The sequence below is a fragment of the Pan paniscus genome, chromosome 14 (assembly GCF_029289425.2).
Source record: "Pan paniscus chromosome 14, NHGRI_mPanPan1-v2.0_pri, whole genome shotgun sequence".
NCBI classification, from domain to species: Eukaryota; Metazoa; Chordata; class Mammalia; order Primates; family Hominidae; genus Pan; species Pan paniscus.
In genome coordinates this window covers 46,607,300-46,633,290 of record NC_073263.2, presented here as the reverse complement: position 1 = coordinate 46,633,290, position 25,991 = coordinate 46,607,300, and the positions used below count along the sequence as shown (strand labels likewise).

The following is a 25,991-nucleotide window of genomic DNA, read 5'->3' as shown; positions in this document are numbered from 1 at the left end:
GTGGGATATTCTTGAGAGAAAAAGGAGGTTCTATTTATAATTATGGTGGGATAACAAACTTAAGATGAACAGCTCTGGACAAACTGGGTTGTATGCTCCCTGGAAAACAAGGATTACTGTAAATGTGAGTCCCGCCTTGTGCTTCTCTCTGTCCCACCAAGAAAATATGATCTTGATACAGATGTTCATTGTGTCAAGGCAACCATGGCAACCATGATCTAGATACACTGTTCAAGTTTTATGCTGATCCTACCTATATATGTCTCAGGAACTTTCCAGAGTTTCCTTTGAGTGCTTCTAAATTTTGCATAAATGGTATGTTGTCCCTTGTCTCTTTTTAAAACCAGTAAGCCATTTTCCCTTCTTTTCCTGGAAAATTAAAGGAACAAAGACCAGGAAATAACAACGTATTAGCTAAGGTTCTGTTGATTGAAAGCAACAGAACCTAATTCTGGCTAGCTTAAACCATGCTAGGATTTAATGAAGAATACTGCAGAATCTTAGATATCTTATGACTGGGAAAGAGGAGGTTCAGGCAGTTCCTGGGATGTCAGCAACAGGGAGCTGTCAATTAACTGCCCCCACACCACCCACTGCTGCCGTCATCAATATAGCACACCACGATGGCTCCCAGCCTCTGTACGTCTGGGTTCCAGTGTTCAAATTCTAGTGACAGCAAGAGAAATCCCATTGAGTCAGGGATCCTTCCCTGGGTCACACTCCCTGCATATGGTCAGAAATGCAGGATTATGTACTAAAGACACAGCTAAAGAGGACCCACTTCACTGTTTTGGAACCATTTGCAGGGGAGGCAAAATTGTGAGCTACTCACTTAAAGAGGTGATAACCATAAGTTTGCAGGAAAAAAAAAATTGGAGAAGAGAAGGATAACACTATCCTACGGTTTCTTCTGAAAATGGACTAAGGGAACAGCATTTCCATTTGGAAATTCTCTCCTGGCATTTCAATATTTATGGATTCTGAATTCTGAGAAAAATCAGTTGAGAAATTAGGAAAATGGGAAGGAACATTCTAATTTTCCTGTGAAAATTACAGCTTAATAGTCAGTATAGAGAACTTACTGGCTTGAAGAAATGCACTGACTTCAAGTCAAGCAAGATGAGGAAGCACTGACATGTGGAGATGAAAGTTAAGGTGAACAGGACAGGAGCAGTAAAGGAGCATCAGTCAGAATTTCTTGTATCTGTTGCTGTGTTACAAGTGTGTGTTCATGGCCTTGTCCACTGCTAACAGTGAACCATTTCTGCAAATAAATATTAATGTGTTCATAGGCATAGTATATGTTTTACAAATCCTATGAGAGGTTTTCTAAGCAATGCCAAGTTTTAGAAACAAAATATGCCCTTAAATCGGCAATTTTGACAGTTGCTTCTTTCTAGTGCTATTCATCTTGCCAGGAGATCAGAATGTTATGTTATTTAAATGGTATTGGAGGGGATGATTGATGCCTTGTTTAACAATGTCATGTAAACAATGATTAAAGCATTAAGTATTTGTGGTGTTACCTTTCAATCTTTAAAGGACTTTTCTTTAGCATTTATTTTGTGATAATATTCATTTCTTTTTAATGTTTTCTCTATTAATGCTATTGGATTTTATAATCTTGTTACAATATGTTGGCTCATAATAATAATAAATCATCATTTGTTATCATATCTTTTTAAAACAGAAGGCTACTAAAACTTTTCATATAATCCTGTTACAGAAAAAAACGACTATTTGCTTGTTATTATAGTCACTTATTATTTTTCAAAAACTTGTAAGTGAAGTGTTATGAAAATCATATGAATTTGGCAATTCCCAAGCATTCTCAGAAATTCTATTTCCTTGTTCCCAAATCCCAATGATTAATATCTGCCAGGAGTCGGAAAACAGTGAAAGGAAGTAACATCCTATGTTGGATACCTGGTAGGGTTAGTGAAGAAACGTTATTGCTGAGCTCTGTGTTACGCTCACGAATGATGCCATTGAGGAAATCATGCTTGTTGAAAGGAATGCAGATACACAAAGAGTTTTGCTGCTGTCTGTTGGATAAGAACCCCCTGGTCGATTTCAGCTCCTACTGCAAGTTACAAAAATCAATCCAATGATAAATGAAAAGTGACCAGTGTGCTGGGAAATAACTTATTTTTTGGCTTCAGAGGAAATTTTAGAAACAGTGCCAAGTGAAACGTAAAAACAAACTACGAAGACGTTCATGAATTTCCCTCTGAAGCTGACAGCCGTATTTTAGCAGATGGAACTCCTACTATTAGCCCAACTCTTGGGTTGAAACAGTGTGTCCAGGAAACCCTATGTTAAAATGCAATGTGTTGGGGATATTGTTCCTCTATTTGCTTGAGTTAATTTTCAAATTAGTGTACTCTTGCTTAGCTGTGCTCTGAGGGAATGAACAAAAGATTGGTAAACTCTGATGGAGAACACTGGTCAGGCAGGGCAAATAGAATCCCTAGGGATGGTGGTTCCTGACAAATGGGGGAGGAGGACCTGAGCCAGGCTTGGGCTGGGCTGGAGGAACATGAAGATGGGATCTACTCACAACCCCCAAAACTGACGGGTCCTGGTAACACATTATTTCACCCTCAGCCATGCAAATTCATTATTTTTATGGATAAAATAGCTTTAAAAAACTAATTTACATTGAAATGTTAAAATATTTATATAGAGATTAGAAATATTTATATAGAGATTATTGGGAATCCCCTCCTAAAGCCCAAACATAAAAACTACCAAAAAAAAAAAAAATTCCGTGTAGGCTAAGATTGCAAATGACTGATGGAATGTAATTTAAATTAAACATGGAAAATATATTTCCTCTTTAATAAAGATCTAAATTCTATTCTTTTTAGGAGCCTTCAGAAATGAAATTCAACTATTAAAAAAAGTATAGAGAAGCCTTTAGAAAAGAAACTTTTCTTTTGCTGTATTATATATTAAAGAACTTTGAAGAGAATAGTTCTAAAGTGTTTAATAATCGATTCCACTGATGTTTCTAGGTATTGTGGGGAACACCTAGAAATTAAATCTTCATCTTTGGCAGATCAGAGGCCTATTATTTTTAGGTAAAACAATTAAAATCTGCTTTTAATAAATCACAAATTTTGCAAGTTAGCCATTAATAGTAAGTGCTTTTCAAAGTTTGGCCCAATACATGGAAAAGCCAGAAAAACATACCTGCATTAGTTTTGCCCATCACCTTCTTATGCTGGCCTCAGGAGATTTATTAACAGCATTCAATATTTTAGGTAGGCTGGATGTGGTGGCTCATGCATGTAATCCCAGCACTTTGGGAGGCTGAGGTGGGAGGATGGCTTGAGACCAGGAGTTCAAGACCAGCCTGGTCAACCTAGTGAGCCCCTCGGTCTCTCTGAAAAGAAAAAACATTTAGGTATCCTGTGGCTACCTCCAAACCAAACTCCAGAGGAACTGAATTTTTTTTTTTATTTCATGTGTTGGGATAATGGCTTCTTTTGCAGTTACTTACGAAGAATTTAAGGGTCAGTAAAAATATTTTTTCATCCTTAATAACATGAACTCTCTAATTTGTGTGTGATATAATGCTAGATATTGTGCCAAAAGTGTTACATAGACATAATCCATGCCCATTTTCAAAGATAATACTAATATAGAGAATAAGAATCATTATTATTGTAGTAATTATTATTTTAGTAATAGTAGTAATAATCAAAACAATTACATCAAACACTTATTATACCCTTATTATGTGATAGGTACTGTGTAAGCAATTTCCACATATTAGCTCCTTAAATGTGATCACTAACCCCATGAGGTAGGTAGCATTATGTCCATTTTATAGATGCAGAAACTGAGCTTTGAAGAGGGAAAGCAACTTGCCCAAGGCCATGCAGGCAGTCATTGATAAGGGTGGGGAGCGAGAAGTTGAAGTCTGAGATGTAAGTTCACAGACACAAGTACACAAACACGTACAAGATACTCGTATGACATGTGGGCTTGCTTGAAATATGTAATTGACTTTCCCCAGCACAAGAAAGTGTTTGGACAGATTTCAAAGGGATCTAACACTTCCTCAGAGGACTGCCGTACGACATTTTTCCGTGTGCTTTTCTGCCTCTTGTCCTATACTTTTGGCATTTCTTCTGCTCTTAGAGGCAATGAGTCAACAGCATATTTTTAGCACCTCCTGTGTGCATAGAAGTGGCCCCTGACTCAATGGGAGTGTATAACTACCATGGGCCAAATCAGTCTGCTTTCCTGTTAGCCAGGGGATTATAGAAGAACACGCTCCCCTGATTCCAACAGAACTTGCTGCAACTCTGATGTCCTCATTGTAGGGCCTCTAAATGAATGTTCAAGAAATTCATGTTAAAGGCACGTGTCATATGTGTGACATGTAAACATTTGTGTACTTGTCTCTGTGTCCTTACACCTCAGGCTTCAACTCTTGTTTTTACCTTTATCAATGACTACCTGTGTGCTGTGTGGCTTTGGACCAATTGCTCACCCCTTCTAAAGCTCAGTTTCTGCATCTGTAAAATGGATATAATGCCATATATACATGGATAAACATACACCAATATATATACACACATATATATGTGTATATACATATATATAAAATATACAAACTGAAATATATAGTTATATAAATATTTCAGTTTAAGTTTCAAAAATCACTGGAGGGTATTTTTATAATACCCTTCAGCAATTTTACCTGCTGCCTTTGCACATTCTGGTGAATTTCTAAATGGAAGTCTGATAGAGATTAATCTTTTAATGCATCATAAATAAAAAAGAAAGTCACAGAATGATGTAGCTGGAGAGGACCCTGGGGATCTAGTGTTTCATGAAAGATTAATGTCCTTGATCTGTTTGTAAGTGTTTTGGAAAAATCTTCCATGGTCAAATAAAACTTGGCAATGTTGGATTAAAGTTAAATAGGTTTTTTTTTTCCTGCAGAACTTCATAGTCTTTAATATGCTAATATGTTTTGTGAATCTACAAGGAATGAAGTGTTTCAATGCTTATTTTACCCAGATTCTCATTTTGGGACAGGCTGGTCAAGCTGAGTCAGATAATATATTCTCTAGATGGAGATGATGGCTGATGCCTTTTTGAGAGCAAGAGAGTCCCCAGGGGAAGCAAGGGTATATCAGTTGCTCCATTTCATGCCAAGGATCCTCAGTCTTTAGAGGCTCAGAGAAGGCTGAAAGGCTACTCTAGGCTATCAGTGCTACCATTCATTGTGACCCATGCTACAGAGAAGCTTTGAGCTCAGTGCAAAGGAGTGACCAGCCCTTGAGAATCAGGAAAATTTATTTATTCCTGACCTAGTCCACTGAGGACATACAAGGAATGGGGCAGGGGAGTGTCACCAGCTATGGTTACAAGCTAGTCTGATTCTCTTTCATTAAGAAAACTGGTCCCTGTGAGTTTAGATTGGGAAGCACCAGGTTAAAAAAATTTTAGGCAAGGAGTGGTGGCCACTGTACTCCAGTCTGGGTGACAGAGTGAGAATCTGTCTTAAAAAAAAAAAAAAAAAGTTAAGTGATGTCTTCTGTTGAGGACCTCTCAGAACTTTTAATATGAAAGTGTGCATTGTGAAGAATGGGAGTAGATTGTACAGGAGTTTTAAAAGCTACTTGGTCATGAAACTCTTGCTTTGTGCAGGATTCGAGGGGCACTAACATTCTGAGGAAAATATTTTGGGAAACATTGATCTAATCCAAACTTCTCATTTTACCAGCAAACAACTGTGGGGCCCTCTAAGTTTCCTTTCTCTGTCATTGTGACAAATTCATTGGAATTAATTCAATTAAACCTGGGGTCAGCTTTGAAGAGATTTATTTAGCAGGTAAATCTGTTTTGTACATTTTGAGGGAGTTCTGAGTTTCCATAATCAAAAACCAGAGATCAATTTAACCAACCTTTATGGAATATCACCTATGGCCCAAAGACCCTTTAGCTACAGTGATGGTCTACAAAAATATAAACTGTAATTCTTGCAATACAGGAGATTAGTAATAATGGTAAATATAATGATGATGACACCATGAATAGCTAACATTTATTGAATGCCTTTCTATTAGTCAGGCACTTTACTAAGTATTTTAATCCTCCCAACAATTTATGAGGTAGGGATTATAATAATTCCCATCTTATAGTGAGGACACTGAGGTTAGGAAATTATCCTAGCCTAAATGTTAAGTATAAGCATGAATAGAAAGGTGTTATCAGCCTATAAGACATTCCTTTATGAGTGATACAAAGTCCTATATAAATTCAGAGAAAAGAAAAGTGGTTTTAGAAATCCTTGATCAGTGAGTGTGAAGCATGTGGTGGCCCGGTTACTGTTTGGTTGCCCATCTGTCCTCCCTCTGGGGATCAGCACCCCCTTACTTTGGAAGAATTGTTTTCCTTTTCACTGTAAGGTTCTTTCTGGCTATGCGATGGGGCACATTGCCTCAAACTAGCCCTGTTCCAGTCTTTGAGAACCTTGAAATTGGAAACAAGGGAAGAGGATTGCCTCTTGAATGGTAATTCTCTAAAATCTAGTCTGAGGTGCTGGTGCCTAATCCCTGGGTCTGTGGAAGGAGCTGGGCTGTGAGAGGGGAGAATGATGTTGATGTCAAGAGAGAGGCAGGTGCTAGGAGCAGAGAGATGGAGGCCTGGAGGGTTTCTGGGCTTCTCTGAGGCTTAGGGTTTGGATCATTGTCTTCGTTACTGGAACAAAGGATTTACCATACCTGCTCTTCTGGGAATGAAACTGTCCTGCTTTGCAAAATAAAGTGTCATTAGAAAGAGATCTTAAAAACCCCACACCATAGACAGGTGCACAGATCCGTAGAAGTGTTAAAGTTCTGTCTGTTGGATGCTAAGCCAAGACTCTTAAGTATGTTCTAAAGAGAAACTGGTGTGTGTAGGCTGTGCACTCCCAGGGAGATAAAAAGTTAGGAACTTTATGGGTTGGGCTTGGTGGCTCCCACCTGTAATCCCAGCACTGTGGGAGGCTAAAGTGGGCAGATTGATTGAGCTGAGGAGTTCGAGACCAGCCTAGGCAACATGGTGAATCCCCATGTCTACAAAAACTACAAAAATTAGCTGGGCGTGGTGGCATGTACCTGTAGGCGGGAGGATCGCTTGAGCCCAAGAGGGAGAGGGTGCAGTGAGCCATGATTGTGCCACTGCACTCCACCTGGGTGACAGGAACTTTATGGGGAATGGGATCTTGGAGACTGAGTAGAGACTAGAGGAAAAAAAAAAAAAAAACTACCTCCCCAACTGGCCACACTATTCTTTTAAAAAAAAGTTAATTGACAAATTAAAATTGTATGTATTTACGGAGGTATAATGTGATGTTATGATATATGTATACATTGTGGAATAATTAAATCCAGAGAATTAATAGATTCATCACCTCAAAACCTATCTTTTTTGTGGTGAGAACATTTGAAATTTATTGTCTTGGCAATTTTGAAATACACAATACTTCATTGTTAACTACAGTCACCATGCTGTGCTGTAGATCTCAACAAAATGTATTCTTCCTGTCTCAACTAAAACATTGTACTCTTTGACAACATTTCCCCATTCCTATCACCCCCTCCAAAAACACCCATTCTTTATGTTGAAGAGAATGGCTAAAAAGTCCCAGTAGGTTTCAACTGACGGCTTCAGTGGTTATCCCATCACACTTCAATGTTATTAATAGAAAGGGGAGGGGCAATACATAATTCGGACAGGCGGAAAGTACCATTGTAACCACTTTCCTGACTTCACAGAAAAAGTCCTCTTGTTTTCATCTGTAAAATGGGAACTGCGTGAATACCATTCTTCTTTTCTTCAGCCTCCAAAGAAAAAACAGATGCAAAGCCTTTTATCAATTGCAAAACAGTATACAATGTGTGTTATTACTCACAGTTGTCTTACTGTGACCAAACACTTTATAAGCCTGTGGCAAGTCAGCCTTACTCTCAGGAAGTGGACAATATTTGGGGAAGGAGAGGCAGCAGGATCTTTCAGGACAGTAGCCTTGGTGGGTCCAAAAATTCCTTGAGCGAAATGGGAGACAAAACTTTCTTCCTGCTTTGGGGTTTATCCTGTTAGTCTTTTCTCTCTTCACTCCTATTTTCTATGGAGAATTTCCTGGTTTTGGAGTTTGGGTGCGTTTTATGGAGAGGAGGCAGAACATCTTTAGCTCCAGCAGAATGAAAGGATACATGCAAAGGAACCTAGCACAGTATGTGGTACCCAGTTCCCCTTTAACTTGGCTTTATTCATTCACTCCTGGTAGGGCATTAATAAGGGATTTAGCCCCCTCCTATTGAAAACGATTAATTCAGGGAAGAGTTCAGGCAGTGTGGACAGATACAGTGTAGGCCAAGCCTGTTTCTAAGGCAGGAGCTGGGTAGGGAGGGTGAGAAGGGCGAGAAGAATAGGGAAATATGTGTCGTCTGTGTTGCTGCTGTTGGAACCACCACAACAAACAAACAAGCGAAAAAAAAAAAAAAAAGAATTGTCCATACCGGAAAGTGTGCTGTTTTGGAGGAGGCTGGGGAAAGTGTGGATGGCTCGAGTGGGTCCTGTTGGATTGAAGTCTGACAGTGGTGATTCCCTTCAACAAATGGTCGGGGTGGGAGGGTACACACACACATACACACACACACACACCCCACACGTAGCGCCCAGCCTCCTATCTCAGCGATGGCAGGAGATAACCATTCTTAGCTCGCCTTTCCAGGGTTATTTTTGGCTGAGGCTGTTCGCTGATGGCAAAAGGTTTCAGCCCCCTCCCAAATCCCTCCCCGTGCTTGTTCTAAAGAGAAACTGGTGCGTGTAGGCTGCGCACTCCCAGGGAGACAGGGAGACGGGCCTGGCGCCGGAGAGGAACCCGGACTCTGCCCAAAGTCTCGCCACCCGCCGGCTGTTTTCTGGCGGAGGGTGTGCCCCGGAGGGCTGCGATCGCGCGTGAAGGCTGGGGCCAGGCGCGGGTGCAGGCGTCACCGGGGTCGGGCTAGCAGGCCCTGGAATCAGGCTTTTGGGACACCCCGAAAGTGAGTCCAACTTGGGGAGAAACTGAGGGCACCTCGGGCGGTCTGGCAGCGGAGAAGGTGGGCGGGAGAAAACTTTACAGGAAGGCAGAAGCAATCTCCGCCGAGGGAGTCAGCGAGCGGCCACGTGGAGAGGAGGGGCGGGCGGTCCCCAGGCAGGCGGGCGCAGTGCACAGGGTCCCGACCTGCCGGAGAGGGGGCCCGGGCGCGAGGCGGAGTCCCGGCACGGGGCCAGGCTGGTGGAGGCCCCCGGCAGGCTGCAGATTCCCTCCGGCTCCGGGAGCCACAGCAGGACCGGCCAGGAGGCACCACGGAGGGGAGCCCCATCCCGGTTCTGACAGTGCCCACCGTGCCCTACGAGGACTCGTGGCCGGCCGGCGGCGGGGGTCTGCGGCGACCTACTGGCCTCTTCGAGGGCCAGCGCAACTACCTGCCCAAATTCATCCAGAGCGTGCTGTCGTCCATCGACCTGCGCGACCGTCGGGGCTGCACCACGGTGGTGGGCAGCGACGGCAGGTACTTTAGCAGGACGGCCATCGAGATCGTGGTGCAGATGGCCGCGGCCAACGGGGTGAGTGTCTGGATGCCCCTCGCTTCCCGCCACGCTGCCGCCATGCCCTCTCCTAGCCCTTGTCCCCCTGCTGCCTCTGGGCCCAGCTGGGAGGCCCGTGCCCGGCCCCGGCTTTGCTTCCTCACTCCCGCATCCTCACCCTCCAGCGCCCCACTCCCGCCGTGCTTGAAGCCTCCCCGGCGCACCCCGGACACTGGGTTCTATTAGTACCCACCGCCCCCAAAAGCCTTGAGCGGTGTCCGTCGTTCCTGGAGCCACTCCGGGCGCCCTGGACTCTTCTCCGACTCTGCACCCATCCCGCACCTGCTTATTTTTCTTTCTGACATTCTCTTACCCGGCCCTGTAGATTCCAAGGCAGCTCCCAGTTTTCCATATTGTTCCCAACGCGTTCACTGCCCACAGTCCCCACACAAACTTCTTTCCCAGGCTCACAACATAGTCCCTCTGCCCCGTGCCCTTTTTGCAATAATCTGCCAGTCCCCTAAGTCTTTGCTCTGCCTATTTAACAGTAGTGGTGTCTCAGAACACACACACACACACACACACACACACACACACACACACACACACACACACACACACACACGATCCCTGACATATTTGGCAAGAGTAGGCCCTGAAGGTTTTTAATATTTTGGTTCTTTAACCCAGTGGAATTACTGAATGATTTATTTAATTAGGGTAGGGATGGAGTGGATCCATTTGTTTGATGCTAAATAGCCTGAGCTCGTAGTTCCCAGGGGGCATATCTCTAAATGGTCTGAAATGAGATTTGCAGTGGTTTTCTTAATGCAATTCCCAACTTCCCTCCAAATGCCTTTTGACATTTGACAACATTTCATGCCTCTTCCCCTTTCGTTTTTCATCCTTGTTTTCTCTCCCTTCTCCCACGACCTCGGTAGTCTTCTGCAATCCAGATTCTCAGACTTCGGGTTTTTCTCCCTCTGCCCCTTTCCTCTCTGTCCTATAACTAGAAGCACCTTTTGGCATAGACCCGTATCCCAGTTTCCTCTTTCCCAGGTCCAGCAGCATCTCAAGGACATCTACAAGAGGGATACCTAACTTCAGGGGTCTCTGAATGATATGTGGGAAACATCGTCTAAAAAAGTAATTTTATCCTTATTCATGCAACCAGACCCACACTCATAGAACTTTTCTTTAAGGGGAGTGTCTTGCAGATGTATAAATGAGTGTTAACATGTTTAAAAGCGAAACTGAACAATTCTCTGGCATTTGAATTCCCTCCTTCCTTCCCAACCCTCTCCTTTTCATTTTCTCATTTATTATTAAAAACATTTTTAAAGGATCTCCATGCTTCATATTTATCTACTATAATTCCTCCTTCTCGGTGTTGCAGGGATGGGGAAAGAGGATTTTTTAAAAAACACAATAAAAAGCAATTGGGAGAGACAGGGCCAGTGGTGTTGGGGTGGGTAGTGGAATTGTGATTTTTGACTCCAGTAGACAATGATGCTGGATATATGGGGTTTGATTTCTCTCTGGCTCCTCACTTGAGATTGATGAAGTTTGGCTAGAATCAGGGAGTTGAAGAGAGGTTGACAAATGGTCTTTCACTCTTCTCTGACAGGCTGTTCCTGTGGAGTGATGGAGAATAATGAGCCTTGGGAGAGCTATGGGAGCTCTCATACTCCTTCCCTAGCCAATTTTTTAGGGAGTGAGAGAAACATGGCCTGTCCAATACTTGTTGTGGGTCAAGATATTTTTGAAGCTACGGTTGTTGATTTGCATGGGAAAATTATTATGTCTTATTATTTCTTGTCCCACTTTACCATAAGGGCTCCTCAGCTTCTTACTTCAATGGGTCTTCCATGACAAACACACTTTATTAACTCTAAGAGTGGAATTTATTTTAACAGATAATTAGCATAGGTCAATATATGCTTAAAATAGAGTCAAATTAAACCTACTAGCTGTTATAAAGGACAGATGACAAAATCCACATAGAAGCATCGACTCTTAAATAATCTGAAAGTACTACTTCTAAGAGGGGCGGGCATGGGTGAAGGGAATGGTGGACATGTTTCAGAATTTCAAATGCCAACTTTAACCAATCCTTTCCTCATTTTGTTCACCTTCTTGGGGGCTTATGCTAAAGTGAAGTGAATAGCCATAAGGCTGGCTTCAGGAGAAAGGTGGTCTAAAAGAACTGGATAATTATAAGCAAAATCGGTCTCGAATGATTGAAAATTGATGAGAATGTGCTTGTCTCCTGATTTGGCATCCTGAGTTAGACTCAGGAATACTGAACATGGATCCCAAAGGCTTTGGTCTTTTTTGATATCCTATTGGATAATCATAAGCAGGCTAGAAAAATAGGAAACTAGAATTTTTTCTCTTTGAACTGACAAATCTGACCAGTGGGCTGCATTCTCTATATCTGAAAAATCTTGGTTTTCATTGAAAAAGTTAATTTTACAAAGCAATTTTCTTTTTTTAAATTAAATTTCATTTTTTTTTTGACACAGGGTCTCACTTTGTTGCCCAGGCTGGAGTGCAATGGTACAGTCTTGGCTCACTGTAGCCTTGACCTCCCCAGATTCAGGTGATCTTCCCACCTCAGCCTCCTGAGTAGCTGCGGCTATAGGTGCACGCCACTACGCACAGCTGATTTTTGTGTTTTTACTACTCATAGGGCTTCTCTGTGTTGCCCAGTCTAGTCTCAAACTCCTGATCTCAAGAGATCTGTCTGCCTTGGCCTCCTAAAGTGTCATGAACCACCATGCCCAGCCTACAAAGCAATGTTCTAGGAAAAACTACAGTTACTCTTTGATTATGTAATTGCTGGAGAAGAAAAGCATGGCATTTCTAAAATGATGAACTATATTACTTATATTTTAATATCTCATAAAGTTTGAAATAGACATTTCAAACATAAACATGTATAAAATTTTTTATAAATTATAAAATCAAAAACATTTTACAATTATTTTATTATAAAATTATTATAGAATCAAAAACATTATAAATTTAAACAACTTTTTAAAAAATTTATTTTGGGATTTCCCATGGAGTGATGGAGAATAATGAGCCTTGGGAGAGCTATGGCAGCTCTCATACTCCTTCCTGGGCCAACTTTTTTAGGAAATGGGAGAAATATACCCTGTTCAATGTTTATTGTGGGTCAGGATATTTTTGAAGCTATAGTTGTTGATTTGCTTCAAACTTTACAAAATTTATTATAAAATTATGGGATGTAAAAAATTTATTATAAAACTTTGAAATTTTCAAAGTTTCAGAAAAGCAGAGAGATGAGATTAATGGCACTCACAGGCTAGCATAGAACATAGATTGTAAACATTTTGCTATATTTGTGTCATGACTATTTTTTGCTTGTGTTTGAAAGTATATTAAAGAAAATGATATTTTACCCCTAAATTCTTTAGTACAGATTTCTAAAAAAATAAGAACATTTTCCTGTACAGTTACAAAATCATCTTTTCAAACAAAATAAAAAATGGCTTTTTAATATCATTTATTACCCAGTCCACATTCAGATTTCCTCAATTATTATGAAATGTCCTTTTATTTTTTGAGAGAAAGTCTTGCTCTTTCACACAGCCTGAAGTGCAGTGAAACAATCATAACTCATTGCAGCCTCAAACTCCTGGGCTCAAGTGATCTTCCTGCCTCAGCTTCCTGAGTAGCTAGGACTATAGGTGCACACCACCATGCCCAGCTAATTTATTGTTTTTGTAGGGATGGAGGTCTTACTACGTTGCCCAGGCTGGTCTCAAACTCCTGGCCTCAAGTGATCCTTCCAGCTTGGTCTCCCTGAAATATCTTTTGTGGCTGGTTTGTTCAAATTAGTTTCTTCTAATCAAGGGACACACATTGCATTTGATTATTTAGCTCAAGACTTTTTTAACCTGGAAAATACCCATACTCTTTGTTTATGTATTTATTTAGTGAAATTGACTTGTTGAAAAACTAGTCAGTTGTCCTGTAGAATATTTCCCCTTCTGGAATTTTCTGGTTGCTTTTTATGGTGTCATTTAACTTTTCACTCTGCTTTTTCCTGGTTAACTGGAAGTTAGTTCTGAAGGCTTTTAGGCCTGCTATAACAAAATACCAAAAACTGGATGACTTATAAAGAACAGAAATTTATTTCTCACAGTCCTAGAGGCTAGCAAGCTTAAAATCAAGGAGCATGTGGTTTTGATATCTGGTTAGGACCAACTTTCTGGTTCATAGATTGGCCTTCTTGCTGGGCCCTCACATAGTGGGAGAGACTAGCTAGCTCACTGGGGCCTCTTTTATAAGGGCACTAATTCCAATCATGAAGCCTCTGTCCTTATGATCTAATGACCCCCTAAAGGCCCCACCTTTTAATACCAGCACCTTTGGGGTTAGGATGTCAACATATTAATTTTGGGAAGACATACACGTTCAGCCCATTGCAAGGTTTAGTTAGATTCAGGTTCAACTTCTTTTTTTAAAGACTATTTCATAGGCAATAATGTGTATTCACATCCCATCATTAGTGATGGTGAGATGATCACAAGGTTAGGGTGATCACTGCCTATCTCCTCTGCTATATTCCCCCTTGGGTCAAGCCAGTAGTCTGTGACGTGAACTTTGTACCATGTGTATATACAGTTATATTCTGTATCAATAGTTACTTGATTGTTTTAGCATTTATTAATGATCCTTGCTTGAGTTGATTATTTCATTAGGGGTTTCAAAATGGTGAATTTCTAATTCTCTAATTCTATCTACATGTTTTAGCTGGCATTTTTCTATAAGCAGACCATTTTCTTCACAACTGGGTTATTTGGCTACCCTGAAACATAGTTCCTTCCGGGAAGGCAGAACATATGTTTATTTCTGTCTTTTAAAAATTACTGGTGTTTGGAGTGAAGATTAGGTGAGTTAACTACCTCCACAGGTGACAAATGAATTTTGTTTTGTCTCACTTTTGCTTTTTTGAATATCACTGTGGCTGCTTGGATTTTTATATTTAATTTGAATGGATTAGGGAATAAATGAGAAGATAGGTTTTATCTGTTTCTGTAGTTTTTATGTGGCTGTGTGAACTTACTTTTAAAAATTCCCAGAAATATTTTAATTCCCCTTTAAAGATATAAACTATGTCATACTATAAAGCAAAAGAAAAACCAATCATGTGAAGAGTGAATAGTATCGTTTAAACGAATTGTGGTTAAGCTTAGTTTGTAACTAATTAGTTTTTAATTTTCTTTCTACTTTTATCTGCTTCAGAGCCTCTTCAGTGGTTTAGATCTTCTATGTGTCAAATTATTCTAATCTCTTAAAAAGTTTAAGAGCTAAAATACAACACAATGACTACAAGAATGCCCTTGTCCTTTTCTGGGTAGGTACACCTAAGGCAACTTCTTTTTCTCTTCTTTGTTCTCTTCTTCTTTCTTATTCTTAAATCATCTTCAATATTGGACAGATGACAGCACTATGCCTGCCTCAAGATGTTTCTGACTTTTTCTTTTTCTTTTTTTTTTTTTTTTTTTTGAGATGGAGTCTTGCTCTGTCACCCAGGCTAGAGTGCAGTGGCACAATCTTGGCTCACTACAACTTCTGCCTCCTGGGTTCCAGTGATTCTCCCAACTCAGCCTCCTGAGTAGCTGGGGTTACAGGCATGCACCACCATGCCTAGCTAATTTTTTGTATTTTTACTAGACGGGGTTTCACCATGTCGGCCAGGCTGGTCTTGAACTCCTGACCTCAAGGGATCTGCCTGCCTTGGCCTCCCAAAGTGCTGGGATTACATGTGTGAGCCACTGCGCCCGGCCTTTTCTGACTTTTTCTAAAGTCTTCTTTCTCTGCAGATGACATTATACAATAGCACTGTTCAATAGAAGTTTCTTTGATGATGGAACTGTTCTATAATCTGCATTGTCCCAGCCACTAGCCATATGTGACTACTGTAACACTTGAAATGTGGCTAGAGCAACTGAAGAACTGAATTTTGCATTTTACTGAATTTTAGTTAATTAAAATAGAAATGCAAATAACCATAAGTGGTTAGTAGCTACCATACTGGACAGCAAAGATCTATAATTCAGCATTTAAAATCGATTTTGTTTTGTTTTCAAAAATGGAGTCAGACTGTTACAACCCAAAAGAACTGTAGGTTAAATTAAGGTAAATCACCAAATACTACATACACATTTGGGAAATCCAAACCAGATTTTTTCATGTGATAACCACACCCTCTTTTGACTTTAGCCTTGGAGGTAATGGAGTATGGCAGAAAAAACCCTGTATCAGCAGCTGGAAGACTCACCTTCTTTTCCTAGCTCTGCCATATATTGACCAAAAGAGTCAAAGTCCATTCAGATGGTTGAGGGGCCTTGGAATTTTGTTTTTGGTTTTCACATACAAGTTGGAGGGCAGATGCGTTAGCCTCTTGAAATACCCAGAAACCACTTGTTTCCTCATCTAAAAATCAGGTATGACAGGATCATTTAATTAACCTGGAAATCAGATGAAGCACTGCATATGAAAGCACTTTGTAACATCGATAGCACTGGGAAATGTAAAGACCTTTTACTGAAATATAAAGGTGTACGGTCAACTGAATATATCTCAGATAGTTATGCTTTGACTGTATATATTGAATATAACCAGTAGTGGGCCCCTTGGTAAACAGCTTACAGTTTTGTTGCAAGTTTTAGCCAAGAGAAAATTTACTTGTTGACTAGTCATGCCCTTTATTGGCCACATGATGAGCAGCAAAGATATTAACACACAGTGCACCTTGCAGAATTCAAGAATGTCTCAGTGTCTTGTGAACTAGGAAGCTGAAATGCAGTGGTATGCAGAAGGCTGGCTCAGTAGGAGCCTTGGGAGTGTCCTCCAGATAGATGTTTGTGCAGGTTGTATTTGATTCCAGTTGGCCATGAAAAGCTGGTTGCTCTAAAGAATGAGAATACACTTGGTTTTGCATTTACTAGAACTATCTGGGGAACAAATCTTGGGGTGGAACAAAGAAGGGAGGGAGGGAAAGCTGTGCTTCAATACCTAGGGCTTCTTTCCTGGAATGGATCTGAGAATCTGGGATTGGGTGGCTAATATCTCATCTCTAGAAGGGAGAAAGAACTGGGTGGTGATGGCTTTGTAGTTTCTATTGGAGTCCACTACAGAATAGGTGAATGGAATGGGCTGTTATGATCCAGACATTAGGGAGGATAGGTTTGTGATACATTAGAAAACTTGAATGAGCCCTTCTATGATTCTCTCTTCCCTCTTTCTGCATCCCGTTCTTAATCACCATCCGCAGGTTGTGGAATTAGCAAATCTATTATGTGAGCAATAGCAAACTTACAGGAGCTCTTGGCTCCATCTATCTCCCTGTTTGTGTCAGATCCTTCTGGATGCTTTTAGTCTGTGGTCTTCATTCACTCTTTTTATGGGGAAGTAAAAGGAGTGGGACAGATTATGAGAACAGCTGGGTCCTCCCAGTTGCTGGGGTGGTTATTTTAAGCTTTGTTTAATGTGTCCAGAGACCCAGATGGCATTTTTAACTAAGCTGCTTTATTAAATCTTGTGATAAAGCATAGTGATGTTTATTGAAAAGGCAGACACGCATCAGCAACATTATGCGTGAAAGTTGCTCTAAGAATTTTCTATAAAACATCTGTTCTCTTTGAGCCTTTTGTGAACTCTGGAAGTTTGCTAGTTTCTATACAGACTTGAGGACAAGAAGTTGGAACCCACTTTCGGAGATGTCCAAGCATAGGTATTGGAATCATTAATCCTAACCCTCTCAGTTTTAAGGCCCCGGATACCCTTCTGTTAGACAACAGTAACATGAGCAAGCACTGTAATAACCTTTAAACAGGATTATTTGGAAATAATGGACAAGAAAACTTAGTATACATTGTTTGGGGATTTTAAAATTAAAGATAAAAAGCTAGGGCTTCAATGACCTTTGCCAGCCTATAGCCTTAAAAGTCAATTTGCAAACACTCAAGATTTGGCCAATATGCCTCTACTACTTCTACTTAACACAGTCAAAGGGAAATTTTTAGATTCTTTCATCTGATTTGACTCTCTTAGTTACAATTAAGAGGATATCTAGAATATATATGTGACTTGTTAAAATGAAAATCCACCTTCTCTGAGTTTTCAAATATCTTTCATATCTTACATTTTTAGTCACATCAACTTTTGAAGTCATGTCCGTAGTTGTATGAAAAGAAAAATTTCAGGAACATTCAACCTCAAAAGTTCTTTTTCTTAGTCTGAAGTCGTAGAAGCATTTGACTTTTACTTTCTCTTTTTAAGTTTGTACTAGTAGGTATTTTGTATAAATATAATATTTAATTATTGCCTTTGTATTCTTTTTCTCTAGTAAACATCCTGGTTTTAGCTATCAATATGTAGTTTTACATTTAGGGATTTCTAATGGAAAGAGAAAGGAATCTGAAATCAGAGGACGAGAGTTTATTCTACTTGACCAAACACATACACAATACTGGAAGGAGAGTTTTACAACAAATATTTAATATCTATGACATATAAAACGTTTTTTGAAATCAAGAAAATTCAAACAATTCAATACAAATATCATCAATAATAACACATGAACAGGTGGCCAACCTTATTAATAACCAGAGAAATATAAATTAAAACAATCCATCAACTTGTAAAAAAGATGAAATTACCCAGAGTTGGTGTAGGTGATGGAAAATTATCATGTTTGTATACTGTTCATAGAAGTTAAATTGACATAACTTTTTGGTCAGGCAATTTGGAAGTATATATCTAAATTAATAGAGTAGTTTTCTAATAACCTGGGAATCTCTTAATCTAAGAATCTTTACTGTAGATTTTTTTAGAACAAATGTACAAACATCTGTGTACAAGGGTACTCACTGCAGCATTTTGCTAAGGAAAAACTCAGAAAAAATCGATATGTTCAACAGAGAACAGGTACATAATTTATGACACGACTGCACAATATACACCACTAAAATAAAGGATATAAATTTATATGTAGTATGAAAAAGATGTGAATGATAGCTTGTTGGTGAAAAACAGCAATGACTGGAATACTGTGTGTAACATAATCCTGCTATTCTGTATATAATGTAGGCATAGAAAATAGGATTGAAAGGACATACTCTAGTCAACAGTGTATATAGCTTGGGTGGAGGGGGTGTATAATGGGGAAGGAGAGTCCCTTTTCCTATCTATTCCATATACATCTCTGGATTTAAAAGATCATACATGCATATGCATTACCTTCAAAATTAAAATGATAAAGACAAAAGGAGAAGCTTTGGATTTGAATCATGATACTACTCTTTGCAACTTCTATGACCGTGGGGAAGTCGCCTAGCCTCCTGGGGTTTATTTCCTCCTTTATAAACATAGGGAAAGTAATAATACTTGTCTACATATCTTCTAGGGTTGTTGGGAGGATTGAATGTAATAATGGGTTACAGCATTATGAATTATTTATTCATATAACACAATTATTATAAAAAGATTTTGCTCTGATTAAAATAAAAAAAGGACGAGATCGTGTGTGTTTTTCAGTCCCAGTAGCTTTACTAACCAGAAAGCGCCTGCTGATGTGGTGATCACAGTTGCTTTGGTGCAGCTTCCTCTTGACTTTTGGCATTTCTCCATGCTGCTAGCTAAGGCTGAGGTGGCGACTGTGGAAGTTGTGATCTCCTCCCCCTCCGAGCACACATTTGTGTGCATACTCACACTCATGCACACACAAACACACACATGCACACTCTATCACAGTACATGAGGTGGCAGCAGCTGCTCCGGCATAGACTTTCACACAACATAAAGGGCTTTTTTGGTGTGGTCTGTGCATTATTTCCTGTTAAGCATGAGCTGAGTCAGTGCCATGCTTTTCCATCTGAAAGCTTTCTGAGGCTCAGTCTGTGTTAAGAGCAAACCCTCTCCCCTCCATGCCCACCCCATGGCCCTCTACTGAAGCCAGATCACAATCTGCTCATTTCATGAGGATTTTGAAACCGAATGGACTGGGCCATGTGAGAGATCACTGAAAGGAACAGACCAAGCAGAGGCTAAGAGACTCCACGCTAATCTGCTGAGTCATCTGAAAATGCACAGCTGTGGGAGCTCACGGTGCTTTAAAGTACTTTGGCAGGATGTTTGTTCAGGGGGCCTGTTCCTGCAGCCCTGCTGAATGTTTGGTTAGGAGGCATAATCATTTTTTGGACAGGATCTCCCAAATGTAAAGTGATAGATGCTAATGTGGAATACAATACAGAAGATCCAGCTTGGATGTCATAAATAACAATAAATTGTTTAATCTTGCTGAGTTGTAAATCTATGATTGCCAGAGGTCTTTAGTTCACTGGAACATAGTATGGGGGCAGGGGCACGTAGCAAATAGGCAGTTATTATTTTCCAACCAGACAGAAACTGGTCTGATGGAATTTATCTAAAAAGGCATACACATGTATTTTAATTAATTGTGACAATTACTCAGAGAAAACACATGCCCCTAAAGAGGCTGAGGGGTTTTTTGTTCTACCTATAAATGTATATGTATATTCACCTATATTCTACCTATGTATAAGTAAGAGAATGAATTTTTGTTTTGGGGATATATATTTATAAATATCTATACAGATAGATATACACATACTTAATTTCTGTCTACCTATTAAGGTGCGGTGCCAGATGGAAAGTATTTTTAAACATTTAGATAGCTTATTCTATAGCATATGTGTGCATATAGCCCCCCCATAAAGCTTTGTCTCTTTTCTGGATATATTTAACAAGAGGCTAGAATAGAGTCCAAAACGTCAGAAATGTTTGAACATTCCATAGAAATGAAGGAGGTGTTTCCAAATGACCTATGTTTCTATGGCAATAAATAGAACTTGTGCTGCGTTGGATGGGTCAGGAGTAAGGAATATAAACAGTGTAATATGACTATTCCAGGCAGAAATCTACCTTGTAAGAACAGTTTTGTGCAGTGAGCTCAACAACATTGATCAGTTAGCAGTCCGGTTCAGTACAACATTGATCAGGTAGCAAGCTGGTTCGGCAGTGCCAGTCGGAGACACAGATGGGGACAATCAAAGAAGATGCAGGTCAGGACAAGGATGCAGACATGTACCTGTCACTACCATGGACTTCAGCAGCTTCTTAGTGAGCAGGTTTATGATCAAAGAAGAAAGACATCATTGATATGTAAGCAGGTTACAATTAATTTGCTGTTTAGTTAATAGCAAACTACATCCAGTTTTCAGTTGTTAGGTTTTTTTCTTTTTTCTTTTTTGAAACAGGTCCTTGTTCTGTCATCCAGGATGGAGTGCAGACGTTATCCAAGCTCACTGCAGCCTTAAATTTCTGGGCTCCGTGGATCCTCCCACCTCAGCCTCCCAAGAAGCTGGGACTACAGGTGCACGCCACCATGGCCAGCTAATTTTTCTTATTTTTTTGTAGAGATGAGGTCTTGCTGTATTGCCCAGGCTGCTTTTGAGCTCCTGGCAGTGTAGATATTTCCATGTTTATACAGATGGTGGTGTAGATATTTCCATGTTTATACAGATGAGTGTGTAGATATTTCCATGTTTTTAAGGAAGGCGGTGTAGACATTTCCATGTTTATAGAGATAGCGGTATAGATATTTCCATGTTTATAGAGATAGCGGTGTAGACATTTCCAAGTTTATAGAGATAGCGGTGTAGATATTTCCATATTTACACAGAGAGAGGTGTAGTTATTTCCATGTTTATACAGATAGCAGTGTAGATTTTTTCCATGTTCATACAGATCGCAGTGTAGATATCTCCAAGTTTATATAGATCGCGGTGTAGATATTTCCATGTATAAACAGATTGTGGTGGAGATATTTCCAAGTTTATACAGATGGCGGTGTAGATATTTCCAAGTTTATACAGAAGGCGGTGTAGATATTCCCATGTTTATACAGATGGCGGTGTAGATATTTCCATGTTTACACAGATGGCGGTGTAGATATTTCCATGTTTATAGAGATGGCGGTGTAGACATTTCCATGTCTATAGAGATGGCGGTGCAGATATTTCCATGTTTATACAGATGGCGGTGTAGATATTTCCAAGTTTATACAGAAAGTGGAGTAGATATTTCCACGTTTATATAGATAGCGGTGTAGATATTTCCATGTTTACACAGATAGCGGTGTAGATATTTCCATCTTTACACAGATAGTGGCGTAGATATTTCCATGTTTATGCAGATCATGGTGTACATATTTCCATGTTTATACAGATAGCGTTGTAGATATTTCCGTGTTTATACAGATAGCAGTGTAGATATTTCTATGTTTATACAGATCACGGTGTAGATATTTCCCTCTTTCAACAGATGGCAGTATAGACATTTGCATGTTTATACAGATTGCTGTATAGATATTTCCATGTTTATATAGATGGCGGTGTAGATATTTCCTTGTTTATGCAGAAGGCGGTGTAGATATCTCAATGTTTATAGAGATGGCGGTGTATATATCTCCATGTTTATAGAGATAGCGGTGTAGATATTTCCATGTTTATAGAGATAGCGGTGTAGATATTTCCATGTTTATACAGATAGCGGTGTAGGTACTTCCATGTTTATACAGCGCGCAGTGTAGATTTTTCCATCTTTATACAGATGGCATTGTAGATATTTCCATGTTTATACAGATGACGGTTTAGATATTTCCATTTTATACAGATGGCGGTGTAGATATTTCCATGTTTATACAGATGGCGGTGTAGATATTTCCATATTTATGCAGATGGTGGTGTAGATATTTCCATGTTTATTCAGATGGCGGTGAAGATATTTCCAAGTTTATAGAGATGGTGGTGAAGATATTTCCATGTTTATAAAGATAGCGGTGGAAATATTTCCACGTTTATAGAGATAGCGCTTTAGGTATTTCCATGTTTATAGTGATAGCGGTGTAGATATTTCCATGTTTATACAGATATCGGTGTAGATATTTCCATGTTTATACAGATGGCGGTGTAGATATTTCCGTATTTATACAGAAGGCAGTGTTGATACATCCATGTTTATACAGATAGAGGTGTTCATATTTCCATGTTTATACAGATGGAAGTGCAGATATTTCCATGTTTATACAGATGGCGGTGTAGGTATTTCCATGTTTATACAGATGGCAGTATAGATATTTCCATGTTTATAGAGATGGTGTAGATATTTCCATGTATATACAGACGGCGGTGTATATATTTCCATGTTTGCACAGATAGCGGTGTAGATATTTCCATGTTTTCACAGATAGCGGTGTAGGTATTTCCATGTTTATATAGATAGCGGTGTAGATATTTCCATGTTTACTCAGAGAGCGGTGTAGATATTTCCATCTTTACACTTACAGCGGTGTAGATATTTCCATCTTTACATCGATAGCGGTGTAGATATTTCCATCTTTACACAGAAAGCGGTGTGCATATTTCCATGTTTATACAGATGGCAGTGTAGATATTTTCATGTTTATACAGATGACAGTGTAGACATATCCATGTTAATACTGATAGCAGTGTAAAAATTTCTATGTTTATTCAGATAGCGGTGAAGTTATTTCCATGTTTATAGAGATAAAGGTGTAGATATTTCCATATTTATTCACATAGCTGTTTAGATAATTCCATGTTTATACAGATAGCGGTGTAGATATTTCCATGTTTATAAGATCGTGGTGTAGATATTTCCATGTTTATACAGATTGCAGTGTAGATATTTCCATGTTTATAATGATAGCGGTGTAGATAATTCCATGTTTATACATATCGCTGTGTAGATATTTCCATGTATATGGAGATGGCAGTGTAGATATTTTCATGTTTATAGAGATGGCGGTGTAGATATTTCCATGTTTATAGATATAGCGGTGTAGATATTTCCATGTTTATAGAAATAGCGGTGTAGATATTTCCATGTTTATACAGATAGTGGTGTAGATATTTCCATGTTTATACACATGGCGGTGTTGATATTTCCATGTTTATACAGATGGCAGTGTTGATACTTCCATGTTTATACAGATAGCAGAGTTGATATTTCCATGTTTATACAGATGGCGGTGTAGGTATTTCCATGTTTATTCAGATGGCAATGTAGATATTTTCATGTTTATAGAGATGGCGGTGTATATATTTCCATGTTTATACAGATGGCGGTGTAGATATTTCCATGTTTACACAGATAGCGGTGTAGATATTTCCATATTTACACAGATAGGGGTGTAGGTATTTCCATGTTTATATAGATAGCGGTGTAGATATTTCCATGTTTACACAGAGAGCGGTGTAGATATTTCCGTCTTTACACTTATAGCTGTGTAGATATTTCCATCTTTACCCTGATAGCGGTGAAGATATTTCCATGTTTATACAGATGGCAGTGTAGATATTTTCATGTTTATGCAGATGACAGTGTAGATGTTTCCAAGTTAATACTGATAGCAGTGTAGATATTTCCATGTTTATACAGATAGCGGTGTAGTTATTTCCATGTTTATTGAGAAAACGGTGTAGATATTTCCATATTTATACAGATAGCTGTGTAGATAATTCCATGTTTATACAGATAGCGTTGTAGATATTTCCATGTTTATACAGATCGTGGTGTAGCTATTTCCATGTTTATACAGATCACGGTGTAGATATTTCCATGTTTACACTGATAGCGTTGTACATATTTCCATGTTTACACAGATAACGCTGTAGGTATTTCCATGATTATACAGATAGCGGTGTAGATGTTTCCATGTTTATACAGAGAGTAGTGGAGATACTTCCATGTTTATACAGATAACGGTGTAGATATTTCCATGTTTATAGAGATAGCGGTGTAGATATTTCCATATTTATACAGATAGCGGTGTAGATATTTCCATGTTTATAATGATAGCGCTGCAGATATTTTCATGATTATAAACATAGCGGTGTAGATATTTCCATGTTTATACAGATCGTGGTGTAGACATTTCCATGTTTATACAGATACCGGTGTAGATATTTCCATGTTTATACTGATAGCGGTGTAGATATTTCCATTTTTATACATATAGCGGTGTAGATAATTCCATGTTTATTCAGATCGTGGTGTAGATATTTCCATGTTTATACAGATAACGGTGTTGATATTTCCATGTTTATACAGACAGCGGTGTAGATATTTCCATGTTTACAGAGATAGCTGTGTAGATATTTCCATATTTGCACAGATTGCGGTGTAGATATTTCCATCTTTACACTGATAGCAGTGTACATATTTCCATGTTTAAACAGAAAGCTGTGTAGATATTTCCATGTGTACACAAATAGTGTTATATATATTTCCATGTTTTTACTGATAGCGGTGTAGATATTAACATGTTTATACAGATTGCGGTGTAAGTATTTCCAAGTTTATAGAGATAGCGGTGTAGATGTTTCCATATTTATACAGATAGCTCTGTAGACATTTCCATGTTTATTCACATGGCGGTGTAGATATTTCCATGTTTATACAGATGGTGGTGTAGATATTTCCATGTTTATACAGAGGAATGTGTATGTACTTCTACATTTATAAAGATGGCGGTGTAGATATTTCCATGTTTATAGAGATAGGCCTGTAGATATTTCCATGTTTATACAGATAGCGGTGTAGATATTTCCATGTTTATACAGATCGTGGTGTAGACATTTCCATGTTTATACAGATACCGGTGAAGATATTTCCATGTTTATACTGATAGCGGTGTAGATATTTCCATGTTTATACATATAGCGGTGTAGATATTTCCATGTTTATTCAGATCGTGGTGTAGATATTTCCATGTTTATACAGATAACGGTGTTGATATTTCCATGTTTATACAGACAGCGGTGTAGATATTTCCATGTTTACAGAGATAGCTGTGTAGATATTTCCATATTTGTACAGATTGCGGTGTAGATATTTCCATCTTTACACTGATAGCAGTGTACATATTTCCATGTTTCAACAGACAGCTGTGTAGATATTTCCATGTGTACACAGATAGTGTTTTATATATTTCCATGTTTTTACTGATAGCGGTGTAGATATTTCCATGTTTATACAGATAGCGGTGTAGATATTTCCATGTTTATAGTGATAGCGGAGTAGATATGTCCATATTTACACTGATAGGCGTGGAGATATTTACATGTGTATAGAGATAGCGGTGTAGATATTTCCATTTTTATACAGATTGGTGTGTAGTTAATTCCATGTTTACAGAGATGACTGTGTATATATTTCCATGTTCATACAGATGGTGGTGTAGATATTTCTGTGTTTATAGAGAGAGTGGTGCAGATATTTCCGTGTTCATATAGATAGCTGTGTAGATATTTCCATATTTATAG

General features: G+C 39.1%; 1 long non-coding RNA gene across 1 annotated transcript in view; it reads left to right on the top strand.

Annotated features, from left to right (window-relative positions):
• Nucleotides 1-21,641, top strand: part of LOC134728863 (uncharacterized) — a 31,811-nt gene extending 10,170 nt beyond the window's left edge. Inside the window, exon 3 of the long non-coding RNA XR_010109734.1 lies at nucleotides 20,901-21,641. This is a non-coding gene — a long non-coding RNA (uncharacterized LOC134728863). The remainder of the gene's footprint in view (nucleotides 1-20,900) is intronic.
• The last annotated feature ends 4,350 nt before the right edge of the window (nucleotides 21,642-25,991 follow it).